At 40.8% G+C, this 20,936-nt stretch overlaps 1 long non-coding RNA gene across 1 annotated transcript in view; it reads right to left on the minus strand.

Moving 5' to 3' along the window:
- Nucleotides 1-20,936, minus strand: part of LOC121075797 — a 124,262-nt gene that overhangs the window by 94,626 nt on the left and 8,700 nt on the right. The window contains exon 2 of the long non-coding RNA XR_005823164.1: nucleotides 8,351-8,538. This is a non-coding gene — a long non-coding RNA (uncharacterized LOC121075797). The remainder of the gene's footprint in view (nucleotides 1-8,350; nucleotides 8,539-20,936) is intronic.

Below are 20,936 nucleotides of genomic sequence, written 5' to 3' on the forward strand. Positions count from 1 at the left end.
TGCTTTCTGAAGAGCTCAGGCTACATTTTACAGCTACTTGTTAGCTGGTAAAAAGAAGGCCCTACCATCAGAAGCTTGATCCTGAAGCAATTCTTAGTACTTAAATAGTCAGGGATTTATAGCCGTACACCATAGAGGATCTTTCTCAGCTTCACCCCTCAACAAGATTCACTACAGCCCTTTCTCACTTGGATGGCTGGGCTGCTTGTTCTCCTGCTGAACGGTAAAGAACAGCTGCTCAACTGTACTGAAGTTTTCCAAAAGAGGGAAGGAAGTACTGCCTGGCACTGAGATCATACATTAAAAAAATTTTTTTTAAATATCTCTAGCAAAGGAAGTTACAGGGCACCAATAAGTAAATGACTGAATTATACAGGTACTGTACAATACAGTAGGCTGTAAGCTACATAACAGAACATATGGCTGAATTTACCACATCAGTGCTAAATACCCATTCAAATGACAAAACCTCTCCAATGTTGAGATTCAAACAAGTAACCAAATTTCAAGGGGGAGGCCTATGTGTAACACACATACTAATGCACACTTATGTGGTGACTTTCTATGGGGTGGTAACTAACCATCAGCATGACCGCCATTCATTTGGCTGTCTCAATAACAACTTAGTATGGCTTAGTTATTGTGCTTGAAATATAGATTGGAAATGCAAAAAAGCTCAGCCTTGGGAAGGTCATGATTATCTAAAACCTCCTATTTAACCACAGGAACAGTCTTTTGGCCTCCAGAAGCCAACACATGTAGAAATCTGCCTGCCGTTCATTTCAGAAAAGGTCTCAGGAAATAAATGTTTGCATTTTAGCACCTAAAAATTTGAGTAGAGGCATGCAACATTTAGAAATGTCTGTACTCTTAACACTCTGCAGTGTGCAAATGCCACCATGTTCATAGTGTTCACAGATTGAGGTGTCAGCAACTAAACCTAAACCTTACATATGATACTGCGTTATTTACAGTAACCAGTGCTGCACCGAAAATCTTGGCCCACAGCTGTAATTACACCTGTCACTCATTTGAATAAAAATTACATCTTGTCATTACTACCTGACAGAACGAAAATTTAGAAAAAGAAAAGAAAGAAGAAAAGTAAAACATGTTTTTCTTAAGAGGAAGGAAAAACAAAAAAGTAGCCTCACAGCAGAATACAGTTTATTTCTGTGGGCTTGATTCCTGAAGTTTAACAAGTTCTCATGTTAGCTGTTGATTTCTGTGTGCCTGTGCAGTTTGTGCCAGGTAGCCCTCCTTCAGAAGGAGAAGCTTTCCAGCACAGCAGGGCAGCGTTGTGGTAAGGTGCTGTAGACAACACTGGACACAGGGGGTAGGAGGCTACTGGTAAAAGAGGATCTCCGCAGGCAGTTACCACTTGTATTTCTCTAATATCGATACAGGCAGGGTGCAGGGTTGGCTAATATCAGTACATTTAAGAATGTAAATTCTCCCCCTGACTTGTGACTGTAAAGAGGAATTCCCATCAGTACCTCACGCTGAGAATCATTCATTTGTGAACAGCCAGTAAGTCACTGCACAGACAAGTAAAATAAACCAGGATGTTTCCCAGAAATCTGCAGAAACTGTATTTGTTTTTATGGTAAAACACACAAAATCAAATTAATTCCAACTAATATGTTTGTCCTTCTCTGTAAAAATCCTGATGTTGTTGAAAACTCAGAAATGGAAACATATCAGGACTGTCATTGCCTTTCAAAGAAAAGAAGCAGGGGCTGACACAAAGATTACCAGATTGGCTAGTAACAAGAGGTGAATGTATGGGTCTTGTCCCCTCAGCCCCCTTGAGTGCCTGGGATATCCTGAAAACAGTGAGAAACTTCCCCTTCATTTAACTGGACAGAAGAGATCTTTGGAGGTTGCAAAGCATGTGTCACAGGGACACAGTGAAAGCATTTTGGATGGCTGAAGGATATTTTGCTCTCCTAATCCTCTTGCAGTGTGGTTGCCTCTCTGTGTTGACCTCTGACAGGGACAGCTAAAGTAACTGTACAAACTGTCCTCCTTCTATCCCGTCCCTTCTTCCTGATTGCAGAAGAGAAAAGCATGTGGGAAACAAAGGCTGGGGAGTGTGCCTCTGCTTTCCTTCCACCAGCAAACACTGGGGAGGTGGTAGAGCCCATTGCTTTCAACCCACATATAGAGGAGCAATGAAAATTACCTCTCCTTCCCTTTGGGAAGCCTTATACCTGAAGACATCTTTGCAGGAAAAAAGCCTCTTTTACTGGCTTCAGGTGCAGACGTTTGCAACCCTCAATGAGGGCATCTCGCAGCGAGAAGTTTTATTTTTATCAAATCCTGCTGAAGCCCACTGGAACTACCTGGAGCTTTGTGAAAAGACTTCTGTCACAAGGTGCAGGACACTCACAACAGCAGCTGCCCGACACCAAAGTTGGGTTTTCAGGGCAGCAACTACGGGATGACTTAAAGCATTCAGCCTGACCTCAGTGTGTAACCAGCAACTGAGAATAACCTTGCAGGCTCAAGAAACCACCTTGTTGTGGTCTAGCTTACCCTAGGTGGTAAGGTCTGTCTTACCCAACTAAAGTGGTGCCTCAGCTAGGCAGCTAAGCTACTGGCTCCTCTTTACTATGCTGTAGCTACTGTTCCATGCAATTTCAAGCAGTACACAGCCTTAAAGCTCAACTGGAGCTGAAATGGCAGGGAAATCTGCAAGCTGGGGTACCCGCTGACTTAGGAGACTCGCCAAAAGAAAGAATGCCAGGAAGTGCCTTAATTTCTGACAATAGCAGGTTCTGAGGCACTTAGAGTTCTTAAGAGATTCCAATTAACTCAGGGGTAGCTGACAGCGAAACTATAATGCAGGAATTTGAGGCACTTTGCATGAAAGTGAACATGGTAAGGTTGAAAACAAGCAGATACCAGGGGAAAGGGGAGAGACCAAAGAGCTCAAAACTGTCCTAAGGATGAAGAGCTCAGGGTTGCTAGCATGACTGGCAACCTTTCTGAGCACTGCTTGCTGTGTTGGGCCTAAGTGCCCAAAACCATCCTCTTGTGTCGCTCTTGGGACTACGAGCCAGTTCACAGGCAGAGGTGAGGGCTGGCTTGAATGGGAAGGACTCCTGGATGCAGTATCCCCATACAAAGGCTGATTTTAGAGCCTGGAATTGACTTTCAGCATCTTCCTGTCCAGAAAGACAATCTAATATGGCCTGAGGCCAGTGAACAACACCGTGACATTACCAAGTATCCCATACTAAAGATAAGGAGTGAGCAGCAGCAAATGTGCAAAATTAAAGGCAGATTCCACAATAAACAGAACACGAATTTGCAGACTCTGTGGCAAACAGCAACAGCCATATTTGTGCTGAGGAGTTAGAAGAAGAAATAAGACAAAGATATAAATCAAGTCAAGTGAAAACGATCTGTCTGGTGGTTAAACAAAACTGTCCTCTGGATCAAACCAGGTAGAGCTTTACTTGTTTTGGTGGAAGCACCTACCCCTTGCTGTTATTTTCATTGTGAAGAGAAAACATTACTTGAAGATGCTGAGACAAAAACAGAGACTGAGAATAACTATGTTCTCCAGATGTCATATCCTCAATGTAGTAATAGCCAATGATATGCCTACATTTAATAAATACATATTTTTAACAGTAAAAAGAAAAATAAAAGTCTCAATATCAGCCATCTAAGTGATTGGTAGAAAACAATGTCAAGCAATGCCGAACACTGCGTTGGACTCACATATGCATTTGATGTTGCTGTGGAACAACACTGATAAAGGCTGCTTGTCATCTCTTTTGCTCAGTGAAAAGCGGAAAGCTAAACTGGCTACACTGTTGGAGCTGGTGTCAGAGTAACTGGGGGGACACAGAAAAATAGAGACAGGCAGAACAAAACCAATTAATGTGAGAGTCAGCACTGACCACGCCAAATGAGGCAGTTTCCCTCTATTAGGAAATAAACAAACATGAACAGCGATACTGCCAGGAGATTAGAGGAGGCTCCCCCTCCCCATCAGACACAGAGAACATCTGTATCCCTGCAAGTTATTTCACCTCAAATAGCTTGGACAGGTTAAACCATAGCAAATTTAGATATCTGGGCCCTACAACATGATGATAGGCTCAAATTCAGTAGGTATGAATTTGAGCAGTGAAGTATAAGTTCAGATGCTCATATCCAGAACTAATCCACTTATCTCTACCTGACCATAGTGATGCTGATACCTGGGGGGACTCAATAAATTACAGGCACTTAGGGATTATTTGAGCATTGCTGCTTATACGTATTTGAAGTGGAATTTTATGATATGCTCAGGCTGATGGGCTGTTCTTATTTCTGACTGTACCTTTAAAAAGTTGTCTCTCTGAACAAACTGAGCCTGTTTACTGTATTACACAGAAATTCATATTGCACTGACACAATTGGTTATAATCCAGGCACGGAAAGAAACCAGTCTCTTAACCAGAGCTGCTGCTGAACTGTGTGCACACCGACCTTGTAACTGCATGCTAGTCTGGTGTGGAAGGCGGTGGCACTGCTGACGACCCCGCTCCCCACCTCAGCACAGCCCTTTTAGGCTGCAGGGGGGCCCGCTGCACCCTGCAACCCCCAACAGTTCCACGACTGAAGCTGTGCCTACCCCTGCCAACGCAGCTGGTGTTTCTGCAGCTGCAGTCTGGTTCTGGGTGGGGAGGAGAAGGAAGAGATAGCGAGAAATAATCTCAGTGATTATATGAGACAGAGAATACATTCCCTTAAATAACCTCCTCCGCCTGCTGAAGTTATCAGAGCATGCCTTTCTAATGCTGGCTAATGCCAGGTTAAGTTCAGTAGTTCACAGCTGTGTATTTTGTTTGAGATTTGTCCCTAATTGAACAGCAAGCTCAGGGACTGCAGCTACATGTAATATCTGCTAGGAAAACACATCCATCTCAAATGACATTTTTCAAAGAGGCATATGCAATCTTGTTAAAAGTATGAGCCCTAATGGCCATTTGCTCCATCATACAGCAGTAGCAGGTACGGCAGGAAAGGGAACAGCTGCTTAGTTGCTTCTGTGATCTATTTTGTCTAGATGTTTGCATGTTTGGGAGAGTGGTCTGGCCCTTTGCTGTTCTCAGATGAATCACTCTGCTAATGGACTAGCAAGTGCATGGATAACATTATCAGCGATGCAGACCATGGTTCCTATATTGCCTTAATATGCCTCCAAACCAATCTGGTAAATTACTTCCATTATAGGATTTAGATAGTATCCCATTACAGATCAAGCTTTTGGTTAAACGTCATTTCTTTGAAAGACATATTTGGTGTCAAGGTCCACTTGGTAGTTTCAGAAGAGAATGAGCAGAGCCCCAGATTTCCTTATTTACTACTAGGAGCAGCCCCTCTAAGAAACACTCCACGGGTGGAGCCAGGACAGCCAGGAGACTCGGAGAGAACTCCTTTCGTCGACATAGGAAGGCAAGCTAGATAGTTTTCCACTAAGGTCTGTCCTCAGAGTACGGTAAGCATGCAAGTCTCCTGGTCACATACTGAAAATTGTTTCTAGGCTGTGTTGGGTCATTCTAAAGTCGAAGGGACTATATACCATTAAATTATTACGCTAGAAAACATCCCATATGTATGGGCTGCTGTTGAAGAAACTGGCTTTCCCCTCCCTTTCCAGTGGTATACTCATGACCCTTCAGTGCAACTACAGAGCCCATCCTAGCTGTCAAAGTACAGCCAGTCTTTGGTGCATTTATTATTGCACAGTTCCATTCCTTGCTCTGAAAGCAGTTCTAAATAAAATAATTTTCCAGTTGCACTTGAAAAAAAAAACACCCTAGAAAAAACAAGTCATGAAAATGCTTCTATTTGTTTCAGAAAATATAAATGTTCTTTCTCTGTTTTAAACAAAATGAAAACATTTGTGTCCAGCCTATGCTTCATTCCAGCATTTCTATTAAACATTTTTACTTTATAGTTAATAAAAAAGGCATTTAATTTTAGCAGAGTCCTGGCTTATTAAAACTAAACTGATGTGGCATATTAGAGGGACTTGCCAGTATTAAATATCTTTACATGATAATTTATTCCATATTTAGTGTTCAATGTTTGCAGTATTTAATACAGCTAAAGCATATGGTGCTGTTTTATTCAAATAGTAAACTGTGTGATCATTAAAAATATATGGAAATGTAAACATCATGGCAGAGTTCAGTGTATCAGAAAGGAGCTGTTAATCCTTGCAAACAGTTTCATTATAATAAGAAGCCCAATCAATTACTGATTTTGTTTCCTTATGTATTTACTTGGTATTACATATCAATTTAGGGTAATTAATTTTATTATATTCCAAGTTTATATGTATATTTACATTTCTATATTATTATAAAGGAAAGTGTCATTTTTATTTTGATTTGATAAGAAACAAAGGCTGGCAAAATCTGTTTAACCACTAAGCTGGGAGCTGAGATCAATCTCCATTTCACTTGAGGTTTGAAAGCAAAAAAGCTTCTGGCTCTACAGCAGCTTTGTCAGCCTTGGCAATTTGCATTATGTTACCCATGATAGTATGCACAAGGATCCATTGCCACGAATGCAATTTAAGAAAACACTTTCAGTTCTTTTTACTCCTCAGTATTTTCAGGCAGCTGGAGTGCCTTTCTTTTTTTCCTTCCTTGCTGCAGAGAGATTACTTATTACCTGTATTTAACTGAATAATAAAAAACAAAAACAACATCTTGAAAGGTAATAAATAAGTTAAGTTCCTCAGAGAAACTTTTCAGGGCTTTTCACACCCAGGCAGAAAGCAAGAGGGATTTTGATGGATGGTGGTAGACGCACTGTTTTGGAGACAGAGCCTCTGCTGAGCAGAGGAACAGGGAAAGCTGGGGGGAGTGCTGTGGGAGCACTTCACACAGCGCCCTGCATGCTCCTTCCTGCCAGCCTGCCGCTGCTGCACCTCCTCTAAGTACAGCCTGGCTACTGAGGCTCTGTAATTTTTCAGTTACGAGTCTTGCAGGCAGATATAGATATTTGGTGCTGGTTGTTGTACTTGTTAGCATACACGGCTGGGTATTTTTCACTCTTAGGCAAAAAAGTGTCTCTGACTTTACTGAGGTTAGGGTTTCATCCACAGAGCCTGACAGTTCACTACAAGACAAGCACAAGACCTAGGCAATGCTCAGCGTGGCTGTCTCCCCACTAACCAAGCACTGGTCTTGATACAAGACCTTTTAACTCTTCCATCAGAATGACTCACTCTTTAATGCTTGCAGGTATCTCCCTCTAAATCTGACTTCCATTTCCTTACTGCCTGCTTGCCCATATAGTTCCTGCAACTCAGCCTGACTGCTGGCCGCAAAGGCAAAATGCTCTAAATACTGCTGCTGTATAGACAAGGAGCAACTGAGGGAAATTGACAAGCCTTATCTATCACCTTTAGGCGGAAGGACACCGATAGTGGTACACGCAGGGTTTTTCTCCAAGGCATAAAGAGAACCACGAATTAACTCGCAACATAGCCAGTGCTTGCAAAGCTATCTTGCATTTCAACATCGCTCTGCTCTCCACGCACAGACAAGAGAGTCACACTCCTTAAAAAGTCCATGCACAAAGGAGTTGGTGGAACTGGTGGTCTTTATAGGACGGTACAGACATTCTGCTTTGATCCAAACAGAAAACATAACACTGGGGTGACTAGGTGATTGTCTAAACCTGAACAGAAGTTACAACCAACTTATAAGTCATGATTGTGTTACCTGCTTGAAAGGGTGAAAGCACGTTCAACAAGTCAGGCACAGCGATTTAACAATCTTCCAACTTTAAAGTGTCTGACACCAGGGATGTGATGGCCTATTTTGTTGTCAATTGTTTGTCCTCAAGACTATGCAAATTCAGCATGAAAATTTCTTTCTTACAGCCATTTAATTTACACCATCCATTACCCCTGCCTGCATGATTGACATTTACCATATGATGTCTGGTTAGTAGCACTGGCAGCTGGGAGCCAGGAGACCTGGTATCTATATCTGATGTTACTATCTTTGGTAAGTCGCTTCATCTCTTCTATTGCATTCACTTAATCACGGTCATCATCTGCAATTGAGCGGTTTGAAGGGACTCTTATTACAGCTGTTACACCCAATACAACAAGGCTTGAATTATTTTCAGGGGACACAGCAGTACAAGACTGAATTATTAGGTAGTGAGTCTAACCTAAAGCATCAGGCAAATATAGTCACAGAGTTGAATGTCACAGTCCAGGCCTTTTTTGTTTTGTTTCATTTTTCCCCACCCAGTCAACAGTCTAGATAAGCAAAACATTTGTTGCCTATACAAAAAAAAAAAAAAAAAGTGCCTCACCCACCTTGCTGCAGAAATGGAGGTGATTCATTTTGCCCCTTCTTTGATCATTATCCAGAGCATGGCATTTTCATGGGCCTGATCCAAAGTCTGGTGAGGCTATTTTGGGGGCTTTTCCTTCTTGTGGATTCCTTTCCATGTAGCAAAGCATTCTCTGCATTCTTCTAGGGTTCTCCCAGCTCACTGTTGAAGCTGCTGGAAAACAAGTAGCAAAGTTATAAGGTAAATATCCTGGACCATCATTTTCCCTCTTGATAACTCCAAAAGGTATCCAGCGATACTTATGGTGTTCCTAAGAAAAATTAAGATGCTGATTTAATAAGGATAAAGAAACTAATTCAGGAAACATGAGAAGTAGCCCATGCAGTTTCTGTTGTGTGGAATAGCCAGAATTTTATTACAGCTTGAAATGGTTAAACAGAAGTTTTACATCCTTCAGCCATTAGCACAAAAAGTCCTAAGAGAAACTATAGGAAATCTTACAGGAATGTTTGTATCAGAGGCATCAGATATGTTTCTAGCTCTCTTTTTACTGTTCAAGTTTTAGAGATGTTTTGGATAGTAACATCCTAGCATTTGAAACTGAAATGAAACTTGAGGTATTCATGGCATCACTGAATTTATTTGAGAGGGGCAGAGGAGAGAAAAAATAAGGTAGAAAAATATTCCAGGTCCTCTAAATCCTTGTGCCTTTTGGTTGCTAGTCCAAATGCACTGTTCCTCCATTGCCCTGGTCCCAGGATTACTGATGTGCAAGTGGTCTCTAAAGTCTCTGTCTCACGTGTGTAAATACACTGCCCAAAGTGACAAGCCATCACGGTGAGGAGATGCTGGGCTATCCCACCTCCCTGGACCAAGGACGCTCTCACCTCACCCTGGCTTTTAGCAGTCCTGAAGCAAATGTACTCTGCAGTCCCTCATTTGCCTTCCAGTTCTCAAAGCATAGTGCGCTTTCAGAGAACTTGGTGTTGCAGAAGGTGGGTATACATCACTGAAAGGAACCTCATTTCACAGCTATTTTCTTGCAACCTTAATGCTAAATTCTCAGATGATTTTGGCCTGTTGTATTTCTGTAGCAAGCATAACTTAATTATTTGGCCAATTACAGTATCAGGGAGTATAACAACCATTACATGAATGGGTGTTGAATCAGCACATTTTCCACTCCACAGTAATCAACAGGAAAGAGAGGGGAAAATGTATTAACTGAGAAAAATCTAATAAACATAATGCTACCTACAGACATGCGCTATTTAATCCCATGAATGGATTTTAGGATTCTGTTCACATGGTAATATCAGATACCATCTTACTGAGGGAAACAGTGACTTCAATGTGAGAGTCCAATATCAGGAAAATATTTAATTTTTTTGTTTGTATACAGACATTATGTCGTCCTTGGTGATTCTCAAATGCTGAGCAAAATAATACTCAGGCACTGACACATTTTAGGCTAGATCCAAGAGGAAAATGCTGCTATTGACTTCAGTGTGAGCTTTCCAGCCAAGTCTGTGAGCAGGACACAACACATCATCTGTCTGTAGAGACCTCCCTCAGGAGGGGCTAGATCTGGAGTAGGATGCTAGCCACGAAGAGAATAAGGATCTCATTTCATGAGTTTAATTAAAACGTATCTGCCACACTTATTCTGCTTGACAAGTCCAAGGGCTGATAATGTGCCAAATAAATACATACATAAATAAATAAAAATCACATGTTTCAGTTCAGAGAAGCATGAATAATGAATTAGTCAGGAACTGTGCTGGAACACAAGAGGAGGTAAAATAACATGGCAGGTTTGATTTTCCTCCATATGCCTCACTTTTTTTCTGGGTAGGGACAGACCAGGGGATACTTAAGCTTTTAGAAAATAAATTAATACACTAAAAAAAAATAAAAATAAAAAAAGTCAAAACCACTAAGCTTCTGTTCAAGTGGCAAATATTTGTACTGAATCTGAAGGAATAGTGCTCCACAAGTGTTAAATGTCTTTCCATTATTATCAGTTGTTACAGCTACATGCGATATTGATTATGTTAATAATCAGGATAACATTTTGAAGAGGAAGTATTAGATTTTCTAATAGTGATTAGTACATTGACTGTGATTGGCTATATAATTACAAGTTAAGGTGGTATTTGATTTTTTAACATGGCATTTTATAAGTCAACGACCACTTAGGAAATCATCCGGCCCAAGTTTGAACATTCACACTTGTAAAGTACACATTTTTGAAATACAAAATTCTGTTATTAACATTTATGAAATAGGATCCTCAAGAAGAACATTTCTGCACGCCTGTTATTGGAACCGAGGGCCACAGCATGCATTCAAATCTAAACATTTTTTAAAACAATACCCACATTTATTGTGACCTCCTCTAACATCTGAATACATATTTAAGCTGAATTTATTATTATTGTTCCTCCAATACAGGTAAAGATACCTTAAGAGCCATGTATTATGTAGTCCTTATCCAGAGCCTACTGAAGTACGTGGAAAGAGTCCTTTTATTCAGGTACTTAATGCAAATCCTAAATTGAACACTTTGAAAAGTTAAATTTTAAATCATTTTAGGTTAGCTCCTCATCTTAACATCAGCAATTCAAAATAAGAGCTGACTAGAGTATTAATCAGAGATTTTTACTGCTGCTGGAAATATCCACCTGTACAAGATAACATTAGATATAGTCGGGCTATAAATTCTGACATTTTTGTGAACTACACCTGGGTTGTACACTTGTTTTTCTCATGAAAAATGGCTGACGCAAGTAAGATTTCAAGATATATCAACTTCAGGAATTTATATTTAGCACTGATAAACCAGTGGAGCCCTGTTTTTGGTGTTTATAAAAGGCAAGAAAAATAAAGATCAGCTGTCACAATGCATGCACCACCTATTTCACATACCTGCAGCTAGCTCTGTGGGGGCAGGTAGAACAAGATTTTTGTCTCTTTTATACATAGATACATCAGACATCCCAGAAAGTATAAGACAGCTTAAAAAAATAAAAAAACTAACTATATTTTCAAAACAATAACTGTATGACGCTAACTCACTGAGACTCCTCATTATAAACTAAAAGATGGCTATGCCAAATGCATCTCACTTTTTCAGAATGCACTGTTGTGTTCTACTTGCAGTTACTTGATCCTCTCAACCCCATTTAGCAGGGAGACAACTGTTTTCATAGCCCAGATTCACACCATGAAGTTTTAACAACTGGTATAGGGGCCCCAACAGACAAATTTAAGGGAATGGTAAAATTTCTCTTCTCAACCTGATTATATCTCCTTCCTTTAACAGCACAAGGCCTCAGGAAGCACATGGTTATCAATACAACACTGTATAGATGCTGTACTCTGTCCCAGGAGCCCTCTACAAAGAGTCACATGGAGCATTTGTATCCATGATGGTGACAAAGCCAAACAGGATTTTTAACTCCTCAATTCCAGTGACTCAGACTACAGACACCCACACACATTTCCTGAGTCTTTTGGAAACGCCTCCTGCTTTGGTGGTGGCTAATTATCCACAGAGACCAACTCTTCAGCTCTATTCTCTTGGATAAATGCAAGGTCTATGTGGACAAAAGGCTGTTTCAGCTCCCCTTCCAAGGCCATCCAGGGGAGCAAGGACATCAGTTCTGATGTTGTAAGGAGCATAGACACCAGCAGCTATGAGGGAGAGAAAGGTGGGACCTTGGTGAAATGGAACTACACAACTTCTGGAGACCATCAATAACCACCTTGATTTGGGAGCGGTTCCTCCTCTTTGGTGTCATCTCCCCCTTCATGCTGAGTAGCATTACAAATCTGGGAGTAGGATGGAAGAGTCTCTGGGGAATAGGAAGCAAAGAGGAAACTGAAATACACTGGGCTGAAACTTGCCAGCAAATGAGGACGGGGAAGGCACTTAGGTAAAATCCTACACTTTTAACATCTTTTCCCATATACAACATATAAATTTGTCCTCTCTCATATCCTCTTTAAAAACAGCACTCCTTTGTGCAGTTGAGAAATAAAGGCAAGAAGATTGGAGTACATATTTTATTTGAAAAACTTGTCCTAGCCATACAGCAAGAGTCTGAGCAAGACATCTAGAGCTTTCACTGTTGTAAAACAGAAATATACAAGGAACATTTTTTATAAATTAATAAAATGATCTAGGTCCCTGAGCAGAACAAAATAAATGATAGAAGGACATAAAGGTATATGTTTCTTGAAAAACTCACTAGTGACTTTAGCCTGAGGTCTTGCTTTCTGTTTCTTTTTTTTTTTTTTTGAAAGTCCCCAGTACTCATGTCTGAAAAACACAAAACTAAGTTCAAGACTAACAACCCACATCCCTCCTCCAAACAGACCATGCTGTTGCAGAGGATATTAAGGGGAATGCTTATGAGATAAACTTATTTCATAAAGAATTACTTTTGTCTGATATGCTTTCTTAGCAAAAAAAGAAGAATCTTCTCTCCTTGTACAGCATTTCTGGATCACTGCAACATCATCTCTTTCTAAGCTGGTCTTAACAGTGTTTGCCAGGAGATACTCATCAGTCCTTAGCTGCTCCATTGCACGTCAATAAAAACATAACCATGACCACATGTAAACAAACTGGCTCAGTGGGCAGCTTGCACTCCTCCAGTGGTGCAAGAGCAGCTAATGGGCAACTCTCAAACCCATAGATTCTCTTCTTTGCTAGGATTGACTTTTTTTTTTAAGATTTTTTTTTTTGCACATGCTAAAAATGTGTGATAAAGTGCAGCATAAACACATGAGAACCAGTAGATATTTTGTACCACCTTTTTCCTTCCTTTTGACATGACCAACACCATCCTAAATATTTGAGGTATGTACGCAACACAAGTACTAAAAATAAGCAGCAGTCAGGCACATGTTAAGGCAGAGTAGTAAAGTGATATTTTCCTCAGCTTCAGCACTCCTCAGTGACTCTGCTTGGTGCTTTCCTGTTGAAAACCAACAGATGACTCTGTTTCATTCTCCCATCACCTTAGTTACACCAAATACTCTGTAATACATGGCAAGAAGTAATAGCATGAGAACTGCTGGCCTCAGAGAGGGCCAGAAAAGTCAATCTGCTTACAGTGTACAGGAACAATCCCGGGCTTCAGACAGCCCGATTGCTCTGCGAGGAGCCCCAGGCTCACAGCAGGGCAGCTGGCTCCTGCTTCAGGGGGACAGCGTGGACATGGAGCACACCAAGCCTGGCTTTCCCTGCTCAGCACTGGCCTCCAGAGGTTCTTGAGCCCTCTCTCTCACACCCTGCTGTCACCAAATACTCACTGCTGGCCTTCCTCTGTAACAACCACCACGCTGAAACACAGTCCTCTCAGTACAACATGTACCTCACAGTGGAAGACATAAGAGAAAAAGAACTAAATTATGCCTCAAGACTGCAGAAGTACCACACAGCAGCGGCCTGCTCAGGAGGGCTGGGGAAAACTCCCTACTGCCCATCCTCCTGGTTGCTGCCAGGTCAGGTCTTCCACACGGTTTTGGTTTACATCACAGTGTGCTTTCACACTTTATTTATCAGACTTAGAGGTGCTGCTTTGTGCTAGAGGGCTTTTCAGGGAGCTGGCTCCATCACCTCTACCACCCATGAGATGCTCTCATGCAACATCTACTTTCTCTTCTGGAAAAATCCCGTCAGCTCCACTGCAACAGAATTAGTTGATTAAATTACTCTAGCTCCAGGAAAATTATGTAGCATAGTTATAAACAGACCCCAGACATGAGAAGTATCTGCTGCGTGCTGGAGTTTTTAAGTAGCAATGGAAACAGAATGCGGAAAGTTGTTCCCACCAACCCATGCTCTTCTCTGGTGCCCCACAGTAAAACCACAGAAAAGCACGTCCTGTAGGACGCAATGCAGGGGAGAAGTCTGGGGAACACTTGTGCTGTAGGACCACAGCTCACCAACTAGCCAGGTGACTGCACAAAGTAAGACAGCACATCAGTTCAAGCTGCAAAATTTGTGTTTTCTGAGCACATGGCGGAGTCAGCTGTTGCACACTGATAAAATTTGCAAGAGCAATCTTTCTAGTGTAAACATAACCTCACTCACACTCATGTAATCGGTCCCACAGTCCTCCTCTCTGCTGGAGGGAAAAGCCATTGCTGTGAAGTGGGAAAACATGACAAGAGTCAGACAAAATGTGTGAGGATTTACTAATAAAATGATAGAGGAATTGGATAACTCATAAGCATGGTAACCCATTTACTCAGTTTGGCCGAAGCCCTGCTAATGTTTGGGATTTTATCTCACAAAAATGTATACAACTCATATCAAGAATTTCCCTCCCAGACCTCTTTTGACTAAACAGAGTTTTTCAAAAGCATTTTCTGGCACTGTACTAAGCTCTGCTTCCATCAGAACCGCTGGAACACTGATATGAGGAAAGCTGGGCCAAAATACCACCCACAAAGTTTTGTTTACTAAGTGCAGGGTGCTAACACTGGTATCTCTGCAGCCCTGTGAAATCGCAGCTCCTGTGGTGTGTCCCTGGAACAGCGAACTCAGGACTTTCCAGCAATACAGAGCCTCAGATAGGAAGGAGTCTGTTCCAACTCAGCACAAATTCTCTTTATACGAATGACTTCTCATCAAATCCTACAACTAAATGCTTAGGTAAGGGTATCAATATTACACTAATGCATTAGGGAACCAAAAGTAAAGGAATCAGAGAAATCAAACACCAGCAAAAAAATAAAATAAAAGAACAATAAAGCCTGGACATGCTTCACATTCTTTTCTGAATATGAAGCATTTTCTGTTCCAGCAGCAGCCGGCTCTGCAGCCCGGCGTGCAAGTCCTCTTTGTGAAATCTTGGTGAGACAGGACTATCAGAATCAAGGAGGAGAGATAACGCATAAAAATGGAATTCAGCAAACAAATAAAAACGTAAAGGACTAAACTTAGTTCAGCCCAGCAGACCTTACTAACGAGGCACAGCTTATCTCTATAGTATTAATAAAAGCACAGAAAGACAACTTATTCCTTTGCAGCACACGCTGAAATCACTCAAAATGAACTGTGGTTTGGTAGGAGATAGATCTATTGTGGGCCATAATTACATACGAAGAAAATGGATATATCTAACATGAAAGCTTTCTACACTGAACTAAAATGCAATAGCAAAGATAATTACTTTGATCCTTAAATCTTCTCCACAAAGACAAAATCTTGCCAAGCTGGAAGTTGATTCTGCAATTTTTAAGGTCTTAAGATAGCTTATTTTCTTCTGCTACCCCCCACCAGCAGATTGAGACAAAATATGTCCCAGATTTTTAAGACAAATTACTTAAGGGTAGATGTCCATTCAAAAATAACACTTTATTTTATATTTCTCTTTTCCTCTTCTCTCTTCTTCACTGCTGATGTTACAAGTAACACTTGTTAGATAGAATTGGAAAACAGTAGAGGAGAAAAAACACAACAACACATTTCTGTGTCCCCCCAAGTTATGTTTACATTTGTTAAGATCTTGTACAATTAATTGCCAGAGGTTTTTCATCATGGGCATTTTAATATGAATGAAATTGAATAAAATAATAAAAACAGTAATAGTCTTTTTCTTTGTTTCCTATACTGAAATCAATTAGTTATTTCTTCTGTTGAATATAGGAAGCTCTGGTGCTGCAGCAAAGGAAAAGTTTTTTATTTAATTTAGTGGTCAACAAGGGCTGATTTTGAATGGTGCACATGGGGCCAGCCCAGGTCTGGGAACCAAGGCATTTTCTGAGCGCCCTGAAGCTCTGAAGAGACAGTGCTTACCAGTTCTTCACCCACACCAAGTCACATATTAGGTGATTAGAGGCATTTCCTGAAATGTAGAGCCAGGAAGCAATTCACGCTTGAGAACACAGGCATAAATTACTCCAGGTAAGCCACACACAGTATGTCAGCAACTCCACAGGGTTTCCTTCATGCATCTTCCACCCTGCCACAACCCATGGCAAAGGTTCATTTATCCTTTTGTCCCTGCAATTTATGAAGCACATATGCCTCAAGGGCTGTCCCTGGAATGACATCCACAGACCTGGCAGAAATATTGTCATGCATAACATCCTTTCTCCTCAATATTATGGGCTTTCACATAGGACCTACTTTCTTAGCACTCACCTAATACAGGCTTTTATTGCCAGGAATTAATGCATTGGCAGGGAAGAGAATAACAACTTCAGCTCTATATGTTTCTTTATTTACATCCATTTCTTTAGCAAGAACACAATATTCCCATTTGAAAGCAACAAGAAAGAAGGTTTTGAGGTAATGACTTCAAGTATAATATTTCGACAGCATTGCAGAAGTACCCAGCAGTTCTAAGGAGATATGAGTAATATTCTGACTGTCCTACACTCACATGTTTCATTAGTGAGCTGCTGCAGCATGATCATGACAAACAAAGGCTTTTGGCCCATTTTATGGACAGATAAGTAAAGACAAAGCAGAGAACAGGACGCAGGTCTTCAAATTCAAGTTTGCACTTCAATGCTAAAAGTGAAGCGTGCTTTCCTTTAATGACACACAGCAATAAAACGTGGCTCTTAATTGCAGGCGTGTTGTCCCAGACCCAAAGACTGACTGTTAAAGATTATGTAAAAATCATACATAACAACTTCAAGGGAATCATCTCTGATATTTCTTCTGCTTAGGGAATGCCTAGAGACAAAGAAGCCTCAAAAGTTTTGCTCTTTTATCATACCAAAGTCGCAACCAACTCAGTGTTTAACACCAATTTTATGGTTCTAAATCGCTGGTTTACATTTCTCAAATAAAGTGAGATTCCATTTATATTTCCGCAGATGAGTTAAGAATCAGTCCCAGACAATATTTTTAAGCATCTGAAATAGTTATATTGAGAGCTGGTCAAACTTTTTTTTTTTCTTATTATTATTTTTTAGGTTTTTTAGTTTTCCATTGCTTGTTTTAATAAGATGATTTTTTTTTAACTATTTCTTTTTTATGAGCTTAAAAAGGGTATTTTTTTTTTTCCACAAAGAATCTGTTTTTATCTACTTTTAGTTGCTGTCCTGTTAGAAACATACATTTGTTTGCAAGAAATGCAAACTTCTTCAGCTCAGGGAATATATACAGAGACAGTCCCTACCATGATAGAGTCCTGAAGTCAACTGGATTATACTTTAATAGAAACAATGAAAAACAGCACTGCCACAACAGTCAAATCTCAGCCTAAGAGGGACAGACATTCTAAGTTTTTATTGCCTTTTTCTTGTTATTCCATCCATTTCATTCAGACTACGTTACCGAGTTCAGTCATAACAAGTAAAAGATGGAGGTCTTTTGTAGGATTTTTTACTTTTTCCCTAGCTGCTGGCCTAACAGGACCCTGTGATGCCCCCCCCTTTTTTTTTTTTTTTTTGGCTTTTCCCCTGTAACACCATGTATCCTGTCACTTTCGATTCAAACTGGCCTGTCGTAATAGCATTAGTTCAAATGTAGGTTGCTTGGCACGAGTGAATGCTTTACATCATCTTGCACAGAAATTTCATTGCAAGTGCAATGCAACACTCATTGCTACAGAAACAAATAACAATGTTTAATCACCAGGGCAAGTCAGGTAACAGCAGGGACTTTCAGAAGAACAGGAGTGTTTTGTGAACTGGAAGTGGCAATGCAGAAATGGCATTAGCAGAGTGAAGAAAGTTTAATGGGAAATATGGCAGCTCAGGATTAAAGGGCGGGCAAAGGTGAAACTACTTCAGCGTGAGCTTCTGCTTTTTGCTCAGCAGATTTGACTAGGCAAGCCTGAACTGTTTGCAAATACCTGTTGTCCTGCATCCAGCAAAACAGATTAATTTTATTTCCCAATATTTTATTTTGCCCACAAATACATCACTTCTTCCTGTACCCCTGGAGTCTAAAATGAAATCCCCCAGCAACTGTCTGGGGACTGCTGCTCTCCACCTTCACCAGGGGTTATGACATTGCCTTTAAAAAAACCCCACCAACATATTGATTATTTCAGCATTGCCACAGTGAAGGGTGCTCCTGCAAATTTTAAGTAACTAATTAACAATCAAGGGAAAAGGAATATAGGTTGACAAGGAACAGAAGTCTATGAGCATGCCTCTTACTGAATGGGAAGTTTTAATCAGCCATTTTCTCCCCATGGTCCACATTCGGTACAGACATTCACAAATCCCCACTTCCACCTGTCTGATGGCTAGTTCCTCTTTGTTGAGCTTCAACGTTTATGTCCCCACAGTGCTACAGAAATGGATGTTCCTCCATCCAGCTCTAGATCTCTGTCTGCCTCTCAAGCTTTCTTCTGAAAAAACAAACCACCGCTCCTCATATTGTGAAGTCAGATAGGCTGAAGAGGATGAAACACGTCTAGCAGTCCTATTCTGATCCTTTCTGCTTGCCAGAAAATAAATAAATAAATAAAATAATAACAGTTTCACTGGGGAATATTTGACCATATGCTACTTAACTGCGAGCTGCTACTAGAGCACCATAATGGGCCCAAAGACTGAAGCAATCTTCCTGCTCTCATTATGGTTTTTGCACATGGTTAGGGACACACAAGGAACCTGGGAGAGGAAAGCAAAGGTGCCACTCTCCAGGGATGTCAATGAGCTCTTAAATTTGAAATTGCAAAGCATTCCTTTGAGCCAGACAGTAATAACGCTTACTCCACACTCAAAATTGCAGACAAACCTGTCCATAATCAGATAACATAAAGACTCTGGCAGATGGCTGGTGACGTCTGCACCTGCCTCCTTCCCCTGTACGTAGCCAATTCATTGTGCTTTAGAAGTGTCTGGGAAGGCAGCCCCCGGGAAGCAGATCTGCTTGGCACCCCCAGGCCAGCTGTACACCTTGCAGCAGCGAGCAAGACCCACTGGGTAAAGCGCAGAAGCAATTATTGGAAGAGCCAGGATGCTGCTCCTTGGCACACAGATCACTCACGTGCACTGCACAACTTGACAGGTGCTGGTTGTGTAAGTTAATACTTCGGGGATTTTTTTTTTTTAATCTTACTGAAAACCTTGTATTTTTATCTTTTCTTTTTCCCTGGGTTGGCGAATAAAGAAGGTTCTGCAATGGAAATAACTTTGACAACCTTGCTGCAATTATACTGAAATTACTGAAACAAATAAAACCTCTGCAAATCTTGTCTCACTTTCAAAGGCCAGAAAACATACTGATATTTATAGGTGTTGTCAAGGAACTACAATCCGTACCGGTACACTGAACACGAATAAAACCCGATGTTAACAAGCAGCATCTGTCCACCTGATTTGTTCTAGTGGCCACGTTAAAGCAGCAGTGCATTTGAGCTGGTGAGGTTATTAATTGGAAATGAGTAGAAATACACAGCTTAAAACACTTTTGACTAATACAAACCTGGATAAATCTGAGTTGGCACATTTATTAATGCCCAGAATCATACTATGACTCAAAGAATGATTACCCAGGGCCTTTGACAGGTCGAAGACAGATGAGCTGATATGGCAGCCTATTGCTGCATCTGTCGAGAGATAACTTCAGTTTGGCGGGTGTTTGTTTAATGCTTGTGTAAATTTCCAGACTGATAGCCCTGAAATATGAAGCTTCATCTTCAAAACTGGGCACAGCTTGGGTCCATTTTCATAACATGCCTTAAACAAGTCTCAGGGCTTAGTGCTAAGAACAGGACAGGGAATGTCTCACTACTTATTCAGTCATCAGAGAAGTCTACTGAGTTATTTCTTTGCAATGTAAAAGGTAGAAAAATACCCAGGACATGCTTCACATGTTATATTTGCTGTGTTTATGTTATATTCAATACACAAAACTGGTAACTTAGAAAGTATTTTACAACCTTTACAAGCAGCACACCTGTATTTGCTTTACATTGTACTTGGCCCTGAAGAATTAAGTACCCCTAGAGGGATATCTCAGTGTAAATTTTCAGGAGAAAGGGCACAAAGCAAACTCTCCAAAAAAGAGAGAAGTGGTTGTTTCTCCCCCTTCTTTCTTCCCTCCTTGCAAAGGGAATTAGTGTGCAACTAGCTTCAAATTGAAGTAAGCTTTGCAAATTCACATTTGAGCACTAGCCTGATCCAGGAAAGTCTAAATTAACTGATTAAGCCTATTTTTTTAACTAGAGCAAACCAGATCTGGACACTTTTTTATATCCCTTCTTCTTTTTAAGCCTATCATTTCTCCCTCATCTTCTATACATTCCTAATCTTATTTTTTTATTCAGCCAGAAAGCATACTTGTCGTGTTCAAACTGCATCTGCAGGAGAAACTCCCTTGGTTCAGTGGGGAACAACTCATCATGAGACACCACCATTTTCAGAAGACCTGAAAACTCTTTCTATGCCCAAGAGATGAGTCTTTAAAATGTAATAGCAAGCCATGAGTATTGACATGTCAAAAAAGGCCACAAAGGAATGAACCCTGCAGACCTCCGTGCTGCAGAGAACTTTCTCCTTTGCCTGTTCTCAGCACAGCTTGGAGTGGCGATCAATTAAATCAACCAGACAGCCAAACAGCGACCTGTGTGCTGAGCAAGAGCTACGTTACTGACTTTTAACAACTCTCTGCCTGC

The sequence above is a fragment of the Cygnus olor genome, chromosome 1 (assembly GCF_009769625.2).
Source record: "Cygnus olor isolate bCygOlo1 chromosome 1, bCygOlo1.pri.v2, whole genome shotgun sequence".
NCBI classification, from domain to species: Eukaryota; Metazoa; Chordata; class Aves; order Anseriformes; family Anatidae; genus Cygnus; species Cygnus olor.